Below are 10,494 nucleotides of genomic sequence, written 5' to 3' on the forward strand. Positions count from 1 at the left end.
TGGCATTTCTAACTATGGTGTAGAGTCATGTGAAACATTACTCCCTGCAGCCAATCATTTGGGGCATGACTCTCTCCCAGCTTTTACTTTGAAAACTGCATGTGCAAGAAAAGCAACTAAAAAGAGCCTGGCTAAGACTGGTCTGCTGGCATGTAGCTCCTACTTTGTTCATGCTTCACACAAGTATCAATTACTAAGTGAAGTACATACAGTGAAAAATCAGTTTTTTTTTTTTTTTTTGTTTTTTTTTTTTTTGTCTAGATGTTGGAAGACATTAATTTAAATTTTGAATATCTGTCTTCTATGATCATATTCCTGCCCCCTTTTTACTTGCTAGTTACAAATATTCGTGTGCATGTATTATTGTTTCCAAGGATGTATGGAGAATAATTGTTCTACATATGGAGACGTGTATTTGCATGTAAGTAAGTATTTCTGAAATTAAAAAGATTATTCAGTCCTTGTATTTTCCCATTTTACAGCATTTCAAACAGCCAGTCGGGGAACAGAAACAAATTCTAACTATTAGATGACCACTGACATGCCCTGAATAGAGGGTGGCATATAATTTAATTTATAAAATGCTTCTTTTGTTTGATTTATTTATTATTTTTTTTGGGGGGGGGGAGAGGGGAGGGATGCTATTTATCAAGTTGGTTTAAATAATAAGCATTTTCAGTTAAATAAATCTTTGTTTTCTGAACCAAACTCACAAACAAACAAAGAAAAATCACACTTGCTTTCTATGAATAATTACCTCAATTGCTCCAAAAGACAAAATTGTTTTTATCCACTTCTAACATTGCTATTAACTGTTAAAATTGTCTTTAGAACAGGCTTGGCTTTCACATTTTGGTGCCTGCTTGCTTTCTATACTCCTGCAGTATGCACTCTTCTTTCTTTAGATCATCACTTCCATTCACTGAAGTGCTGGAAGTTGAAGAGGAAATAGTGCTTGGCTAGATAAAACACATTCTCAGCACCACTTAAAATATTAGGACTGCTGGTCAGGGGTGCTCAGACTTGTTCAGGAATTTTCAGTTCACAGATGAAAATGTAAACGGTTTGAGATCGGTGCACATGGTGACATCTTTGATGAGTACAATAAAGTCTTTCTGCTATGCTTGTGAGTAGCTGCGGGAATATATTTACAGCTCAGTGACTGAATTTGCAAATCTTTTTCTCTTTCCATTTGCAGTATGAGAAATGGTGTAATATTTTCTTCTGTTTTAAGTCAATGGTCTGATAAACATCTTTTTCCTTTCAAGTAAGAACAGAGATAGCAGAAGTTGTTTCCTAAATATCTATTTTAGAGAAACTTAAATCACATCTGATCAGCTTTTTATCAAATTAACAGGACACCATTCTTTGTGAAGTAGACAAGTTTATAGCCTTTTAAAATGTGGAGATGAGATATTTCTCTAATTTGCCCTTTAGCTCTTCTTTCGTGGAAAATTATTTTTCACAGCCTGGAGATTTTAAATATTTCCCAGGTCTATTTTAGAAACTGGACAGACCTCATTGTCTTCCTCCTGAATTTTCTACTCTGAAACTAGCTCTGGTGATGAACAAATGTACTTTGTATGCTCTTAGCACTGCCAGTAACAGCTTCAAACTAGAAATTAATTTTTAAACACCAGGCTTCTGTGACCACTGCACTGCTATTAAACTCTCTGGCACAAACTTTAGTTTTACTCCGTCACAGTTGATGATAGATTTTTATTTTTTTTTTTCTTGACTTTTTATCTCCATTTTATGGTGCATATTACCTTTTCCCCCAGATTAATATTTAAGTCACAGTATATTGGAAAATAGAAAATAATAAATAAATAAATAAAGTATATTAAAGGTGCATATGCCTGGTTAAGTCAGAGTTTTCATTTTATCTAAAAATAATAGCACTACAGTGGGCTCATCTGTTTGCACCATTGTGGAAAAACACTAAGTTCACAATTTTCCATTCCTTTCAGTGGCTGTTGTACTACTAAAAGGCTGCAACATCAGAAGCCACAGCAATCTGAAACCTTTTAGAGGAAATGCTTGAAAAGGGAAAGCTAGCTGTCTCTCCCAAAATTTACCCCTAGCCTGCCTCAAGGAAAGAGATTAAGCTGGAACATCCACGGCCAGCCTGGCCTTTCTGGCTGATCCTTAAAACTGATCCTTACAGTCATGACTGTCTTGACAGACACTAAAATAAACGTAAAGATCTGTATGTGGTAGGAGATGGATGAACCTGATGAATCTCAGATGGGAACTGGGAAACACACATTTGAAATGTGTGCTTCTTCCCTCTATCCCTCAGGGATCAGTGAGGAACAGGGTTCAGACTACCTGAGAATTGAGATTTGAATTCAATTTACATTTCAAATTCAATCATGCCTGAAAGAAAAAGAATCTAACACCACCCTTCTGGTTCCAGAGGGCAGAAGCTTAATGTTTATAGCAAGCAAAGTAATCATGCAAATCATTCTATCATCTTTCCATCTCTCTCTCTTTCTCTCTCTCTTTTTTTTTTTTTTTCTTAAGTGTGGTGTTATTTCAACTGCTACAAATTATAGCACTAGATTGAACAAACGTAATATAACTGAATATTTAAATAGGAATCTGGGCTGACTAAACCACACATTTATGTGGAAAAAAATTGTGCTCCCAGCAACACATTGAACTTCCTTAAGTCAGTGCTTTTCAACCTTGTAGGTAACACAGTCTAACAAAAGCTGTTGTTGGTAAGAATATTGATCTCACTCAGACATCTCCATTTTGACTTTTCAAATTTTCTGTGGCTTCAAGGGTGTTCTACATCAGCTATGGCTTTCTTTGAAAGTCTAAACTACAACTCTCATTTATGTTTTGTGTAAATATGTAGAGGAAAAACTCCTTGAAACTTGGAATAAAAAGGGTTAAATTCAATTCTGTCTCTGTTGAAATCAGCAGCTGTTTTGCTTTTGAGGGCAGTCCAGGCCAGATTTCATCCTTGTCAGTGGAAACAGAAGATGATTCCTTTGATTTCACTAGATAAAAAGACTAAGTTATGTACCCAAATCCACTCTGCTCTGATTTTTGGATTTTCTGGGCACTTACCTGGCTAACATTAGTATGTATGTATATATGGCTTTTTTCTTTTTTTAAGGTATTTTTATGAATTTTATATATATATATATATATATATATATATATATATATACACAGTAATAGTAAAACTCATCTTTGCCATCTTTGCCCTTATGGTATTATACTTACAATACTTTTTAATTCTAAAGCAGGTTCCAGAGGTTTTTAGGCTAGCTTATATGGTCCTGAATACTTTATTCCAACACCAACACTGAAGGAAGGTTTAGTTCGCACACATCAATGGTTTTAATGCAGCAACCTTTTCAACTGGAGCTAAGACATAAAAATTCGTAAGCTTTCTTGGGAGGCTTATTCAACGCTATGAGCTTGAGCTCAGCTGAATCACAATGTGACAATGCAAAGCAGCCTACAGAAAACTAAATTAAAAATATAAATAAAAAATTCAGAGCTGAAGCCATCATGGAAACTTGGCCCTACATAAAAACAAAATGATAGAATGCTTGAATAGGTTATTGTTCCATAACAAATATAATATTTCCATCTTTGAGTTTATTCTGAAATATTTCCCTCTTCCAATTTATTCTGAAATGTAATGAAAACCTAGGAATATCAGTCTACTGCTTTTCTGGGATGTAGCTAGAAGTATGCAATAGTGAGATCCTGGGATTCTTCACAACATTTGGCAGTTGGTCACTTAGCCTCCCAAGTTTATGTATCTTGTCACTGCAGCATGAGGATTATTATAGTTGGAAAGCGATTTGTTATTCTTGCATTTACTTTTTTAATGTCTATTTAGTGACAATTACAGTATCATCCAATTATTGAATGCTTCCTTAAAAATCTGTGTCATAATATTAAAATTATGATTTCCAGCTATAAAAATACATGTTTTGTATATATTTACCTGTAGGATATGGATTAACATATAGGCATTGTTGTTAGGCATTGGAATGGGCTGTCCAGGGAAGTGGTTCAGTCACCATCCCTGGAGGTTTTTAAAAGATGTTTAGATGTTGAACTTAGTGATACGGTTTAGTGGAGGACTTGTTAGTGTTAGGTCAGAGGTTGGACTTGGTGATCTTGGAGGTCTCTTACAACCTAGATGATTCTGTGATTCTGTGAACATGGCTGGACGGCTGGAGAAAGAGTGAGTATGCCTCTGCAAGAGACCAGGAGAAGAAGTACTTGCTGTAATGAACTTTTTATTCAAGAAGTGAAATACTCTCAGTAGCCACCTTTCTGGAGCTGGGTTCTGGGTTACAGAAGGATACAACACTCTTCAGGATACAACACTTTATTTCATAGTGAAGTCCAAGTACCAGGGCTGTAGGTGACGGAAGGTGACACTGAGATGACATCCACACAGCAGTGTAAAATGAGAAAAGATCCAGGAACAGAATTTAGAAGTTCTTAGTTTTTTCTTTTTTGAAGATATGTTAATTACAATAGCATTTTGTAATTTTTTCCCTATACAGGATCACAGAGGATACACCAGTGCAGGCTTATGAGAGCATACGTTTCCTTTCCCCAGCTCATGGATCCTCCCTCCTCAAACTAAATATCTGTAGTGTCTTGGAAAGAAATTTGTCCTGAACAACAACAACAAAATGTTTTCTTCCCACTGGTGTGAGTAAGTAGCTATAAAGTGAAGATTTTATTGGAATATTTCAATGCAGATTTTGGTTATTTGTATATTTTTATCCAGCAACTAAGACCACTGTAGATTGTATTTGTAATCAAAATACAAGTACAAGTAAGTTGTATTAAGGGTATTGCTGAAAAAAGCAATACTTTTTCAATTAAAAACTTCATGTTTTTATTTAATACACGTCACTCAGAGACAAATTCTGCTATATAATTTACTCTGTTCTATCAGAATAGCATAGTTAAATGATGATATAAATTGCAGTAGTAAAATGCCTTTTACAGTGGGTAAAAACTCTTGTCAAATGGGTAACAACAAAAACACAGTATCTGAGTATATTGGAGTGTCTCCCTAGGGATTGCTTATAATGGTATTTGTTGTAAAATGAGATTGTGACTTGCAGTTTCCTTAGTCTAGCAAATCATGTGGTACATTCCTCATATACAGCCTCTAGGAAAAGTATTAATTGCAATAAGTTTTTCAGTTAGTCAGATACTTGTCTGAAGCATAGGAAGAACCTGTGTAAATGATCTTTTTCTAGTACCTTATATGGTAATGGGTCTGGCATAAATAAAACTGTAGATGAAAATATTCATGTTTTTACTATAAAGCAAGCTCTCTGCAAAATACAAGAAAAGGATGTCCCCTGTTCCTTTCTTTTTTTTTTTTCCTAATTTCCATTAAAATTTATTTTAATCTTAGTAATATTATTTTAGCTAAAACATTGTACCTTAACGGTCAGCTCTTTATTTTGAGGATCGAACCCTGCTTTTGCATTTTATTTATTTCTTTATAAGCATTTTATTACTAAATTTATGCAAAAAAAAAAAAAATCTAGACCACTCCTGAAATAACCTACATTGTTATGTTTTCACTTACAAACGGCAAGCAAGATTTAAGGTCCGCTCATCCTAATAATTCCTGTTGTGTGGGGTGGGATATTTTTGTGTGTGTGTGTGTTTGTTTATTTATTTTTATTATGTTATCACTTTTACACCTTTTTTCTTTTGTTTCCTCTTAAGAGGAAGAGTAATGATGAACCACATTCATTGTTTGCCATATGTATTTGCATAAATTGTGATTTTTCTGGTTCAGAGGGTTATGAACTGAAAAGTACACTTTTCAAGTCTGGAGAAGAAATCTGCAGTGGGCTTTATTTATATCAAGTACCAGCTAGGCGTTAGATTTTTATTTTCCAGTAATAACTGGCACAACAACATTCTTGGAATGACAGACTCTAGCTGTCGAATATTCTTTTGGAAGAAGTGATCACATTTCTCAGCCATGGAAAACTACAATATAAGCTTCAAAAGAAGCTTCAAGAATTTGTAGATGCTGTTTCACTAAGTTACAAAGGAGCTGATAAAGCAGAGTGTTGGTCCAGCAGAAATGCTTCCCAGAGGGAAGCAGGCCATCCTTGGCAGGTAGAATTTTATTTTTTATTTTATTTTATTTTATTTATTGTGAATACAACCAGCCTTTCAGTAGAAAGTACATCGGAATTGGAATGTATATTATTTAAAAGAGACTTATTGGCTGTTAGTTTTCGTTTGTTTGTTTTTTTAAGAGACCATGTAGAATTATAATCTTGTGCTATAGAATTCTGTTCTTACCATCTATCAAGCAGTAATAAATTCTGAGCTCTTGCAAGTTATTTTTTGATTGGAAGAATGTGGGTATTTTCTTAGCCTGTCTTTCTGTACTGATGTTATCACTTTTGAAAAGCAGAAATACAAAATACACACCACCTTTTAGGAATGTTAGAATCTACTTCAGAAAAAGTCCTACAAAATGGACCTGGAGAATAAACGGCAGACAGCAGTTTGTTGTTGTTGTTTTTTGTTTTTCTGTTTTTTTTTTTTTTTTTTTGTTTTTGTTTTTGTTTTTGTTTTTTTTTCACATTTCAGAACTGTCCTTTTAAAGTATATAAGGCTTCATATAGTCAGGGATGCTACTCCCTGATCTAAAAAGACTAAGACTGTAACTGAATTTGAAAATCCCACTGGAAAAGAACATTGGTAGGAGAATGTTAGAAAAACTATTGGAAAACTCTCCTTAGCATCAGCTTGTTAGCAAAGCTAAAACTAAAGAAAACGTATATATATATATATATATAAGTTTTGAAATGCATCTGTATTTTTCAGAAAATCTAATTTATCTGTGGATTAGGCCACCAGCTCTGCAGTTTTGATCAGTCCAATACTGGATTTAAATGTCTTTTCACATTCAGTTTAAAATTTTAGACCTGGATTTCAGAACTGATCTTTCAGTTGATTTTTATGCTTTACATCAATGCTTACCTAACTAATTGTATTTGATGGCAGTGATTGAATAAATGTTTTTCACCAATCTGGGCAGGGTAGTGTTACATTCTTTGGATAACAAATGATCAAAGGAGAGTAAGTCATGTTTATACATATGCATATATATCTATATATTACTAGTTCTGTGGTGAAGAAAATATTAACTTAGTCTATTTATTTCTTTGAAGATTGTGTTTTCATACAGCAAGTGAAATTCCTGTTACCCACATCATCAGACAGGAAACAGTCCTAGGATTAGTCTGAGAACTTCTGGTAGAGTAATTTAGATATTATTCCTTCTGTCAGATGCCATCTGGGAACACAACTTAGCCTGGTACTTTGGAGGGAAAAAAAAAAAAGTATTAAATATAAATAATAGTTCATTTTTCTTTTCATTTTATTTCAGTAATTTAGTTCACAAACTTAGAGACAAGCCTGTGCCTTGAAGATTTTGCCATCCATTTGTGTTGAATCATTGGCTTAAGACCAAGGCTGAAGAAGAAGTGCAACCATATTGATAATTTACTAGAAGTAATGTGTGTACACATTTTTAGCTAATGGAATGTTACTATTATATTAATTAAAGTTCACATAATATTAATTGTGTTACACATAAGCTCTTCTTAAAGGTTTTCACAGTATAACTCCAAGATGCCATTCTGACTTTTAATTGTCTTCATTTTCCATTCATATTGGCTGTGTACATCACTTTTAGCATTGGCTAATGAAACCGTGTCTTCAACCTATATAAAAGCAGTATTTGCCAACATCACACACTGCACACAACTCATAATATTAAAATACTTATATAAAGTAAATTTAAACAAACAAACAAACAATGTTTGGCTTAATCCTATTAAACCAGACTTTCTTAAGAGTTACTGCTTTCATACAAAATGCATACTAAACAAAAGGACATGGAAATGTTACTTTAGTAAACGCATCACTATGGCAAGGACAGTGGCCGCTGGGTGTCACTGTGGATCCATGCAGTTTTATACAAAATACCTTCTTTGGCAGTACAAATGTTTCTGTTCTGGTCCTGTGAACAGCATGTGCCCTCTTAACTGTTTGAACATTCCTACAGAGAAGACAGAAAAGGAGAGTGTATGATTATGGAGAAAGACTTTCCTTTTCTTTTCCCCTTTTTTCTTTTTTTTTTTTTTTTTTTTTTTTTGTTAACCTCACAGAAGACTAATATACAGATATACACGACTGGCAAATCCAAAGATATATAAAGATATAAAGGAGTGGCAAAATGGAACTAAGCTTCATATGTGGGTTATTAGCCATTTTGTGTGACGAAGACATAGACAGGAATGGAAAAAAATGAAGTAAGTTTGAAATGTGTGTGTTTTGTTTAAAGGTTGTATGTAGCATGTACATGTATAGTGACAGGTGAATTTAAAACGTAGTACAGTCAAAGCAAAGAAGGAGAAAGATTTTTATGTATTATACCCAATGTTAATAATATTTGCAAAAATTCACTAGTTCATGGTATTGCAAACATGTGCCTGGATTTTACCAGCATTTTTTTCTGTTGCTCTTTAGTGTGTGGTATGCACAAACAGCAGAGGATTCTGAGAATATTGAAGGTCCTAGTGTATGAAAGAACATTGAATGAAGTACTGAAAAACAGAGAAACATACTCTTACTTTTAGCCTGTTACCTACAATTTTTGGACAGAGTGAGTAATTATTTATTGTAGTTCCCTTGTATGACTGAAAATGAAAGAAACAGTGGAATTAATATTGTGAAACATTACTTCAATGGAATATTGTTTCAGTGGAAGATGTTACATTTCCTATTTTGTCCTTTTTCAATGACTTTGATGTTTTCTCTTTGGACAGACTTCTGGAAATTTTTCCTATTTCAAGTATCATATTTTTCTCCAAATCAGTTTTCCATTTCTGTTTTCAGTATAGCTCCAAATGTTAATTATTTTTATTTTCCAGCAAACTGGAAGGTTGATTTTCATTTATTTTTTTTTTTTATTTTTAATTAAAAATGTCATAAATTCATTTAAAAAAAAAAAAAAAGCACACTGCAAGCAACTGAATGTTCAGTGGCATTCGCTTTATTTAGATGTTCCCACTGAAAATCATTACCAAGGCATAACAATCTTTTCCAAGTAAGGCTAGAATTGATGGCACATAGAAAAAGGGGCATATTGAGAAGGTCAACAAATCACAGAATCACAGAATTTCTAGGTTGGAAGAGACCTCAATATCATCAAGTCCAACCTCTGATCTAACACTAACAAGTCCTCCACTAAACCATATCACTAAGTTCAACATCTAAACATATTTAAAAGACCTCCAGGGATGGTGACTCAACCACTTCCCTGGGCAGCCCATTCCAATGCCTAACAAACCTCTCAGTAAAGAAGTTCTTCCTAATATCCAACCTGAAACTCCCCTGGCGCAACTTTAGCCCATTCCCCCTCATCCTGTCACCAGGCACATGGGAGAATAGACCAACCCCACCTTGCTACAGTCTCCTTTAATGTACCTGTAGAGAGCGATAAGGTCTCCCCTGAGCCTCCTTTTCTCCAGGCTGAACAACCCTAGCTCCCTCAGCTGCTCCTTGTAAGAGTTGTTCTCCAGACCCATCACCAGGTTGGTCGCCCTTCTCTGGACCTGCTCAAGCACCTCGATGTCCTTCTTGTAGCAAGGGGCCCAAAACTGAACACAGTACTTGAGGTGCGGCCTCACCAGAGCTGAGTACAGGGGGACAATCACTTCCTTAGACCTGCTGGCCACACTGCTTCTTATACAAGCCAGGATGCTGTTGGCCTTCTTGGCCACCTGAGCACACTGCTGACTCATATTCAGCCAACTCTCAGTCAATACTCCCAGGTCCTTCTCCACCAGGCAGCTTTCCAACCACTCATCTCTCAGCCTGTAATGGTATAAAGATTCAGTAAATTTGACACGTAGGAACAGCTCAAACAGATCATATGTTTACCTCATTTGCAGTTACTTATCTACTAGATTGATTCAGACCAAAAAGCCACTAAAACCATACATGAGAAGAGGACTTCCAAAGTTGATGGACAAATTTTAGAAACATGTGTAACTTTGAACAGGCAATTAATATATGTGATATTTCAGTACTAAACTGGACATCAGGTAAGTTTATGAACTCTTACATTTGTTTTGCTACATATATTCTGTTAAGAAGAAATAATAATAAAACTGACTTTTTGAAGCCTAGTAGCACACTTTTTCCTTTTCCTATTCCCCACCCACATTACATTTTTTACATCATTTTACCGCTTTACATTGTGTCATTTTTTTTAAGCTTTGAAAGCATAAAAAAAAATAAAAAATTAAATGTGATTTTAAGCCAAAAATCATTCTCATTTTCATTCTTTCATTTTTTTATATATTTTTTTCCTTCTTTCTTTCTTTCTGTTCAGTGATTGTTTTGAAATACCTGAGGATTGGAACGCTGTATAATCTTTACAAATAC

General features: G+C 34.5%; 1 long non-coding RNA gene across 2 annotated transcripts; it reads left to right on the forward strand.

The window, feature by feature from the left end:
- Positions 1-41: 41 nt before the first annotated feature.
- On the forward strand, positions 42-8,967 carry LOC110352373 (uncharacterized). 2 transcript variants are annotated; one of them, XR_002401278.4, is made up of 3 exons: positions 42-421; positions 4,548-4,702; positions 7,427-8,967. It is a non-coding gene; the product is annotated as an uncharacterized lncRNA (long non-coding RNA). The 2 variants fall into 2 exon arrangements; XR_011808718.1 differs by having other exon boundaries at positions 4,548-4,698.
- Positions 8,968-10,494: the final 1,527 nt, after the last annotated feature.

Source organism: Anas platyrhynchos, chromosome 4 (assembly GCF_047663525.1).
Source record: "Anas platyrhynchos isolate ZD024472 breed Pekin duck chromosome 4, IASCAAS_PekinDuck_T2T, whole genome shotgun sequence".
In the NCBI taxonomy this organism is placed as follows: domain Eukaryota; kingdom Metazoa; phylum Chordata; class Aves; order Anseriformes; family Anatidae; genus Anas; species Anas platyrhynchos.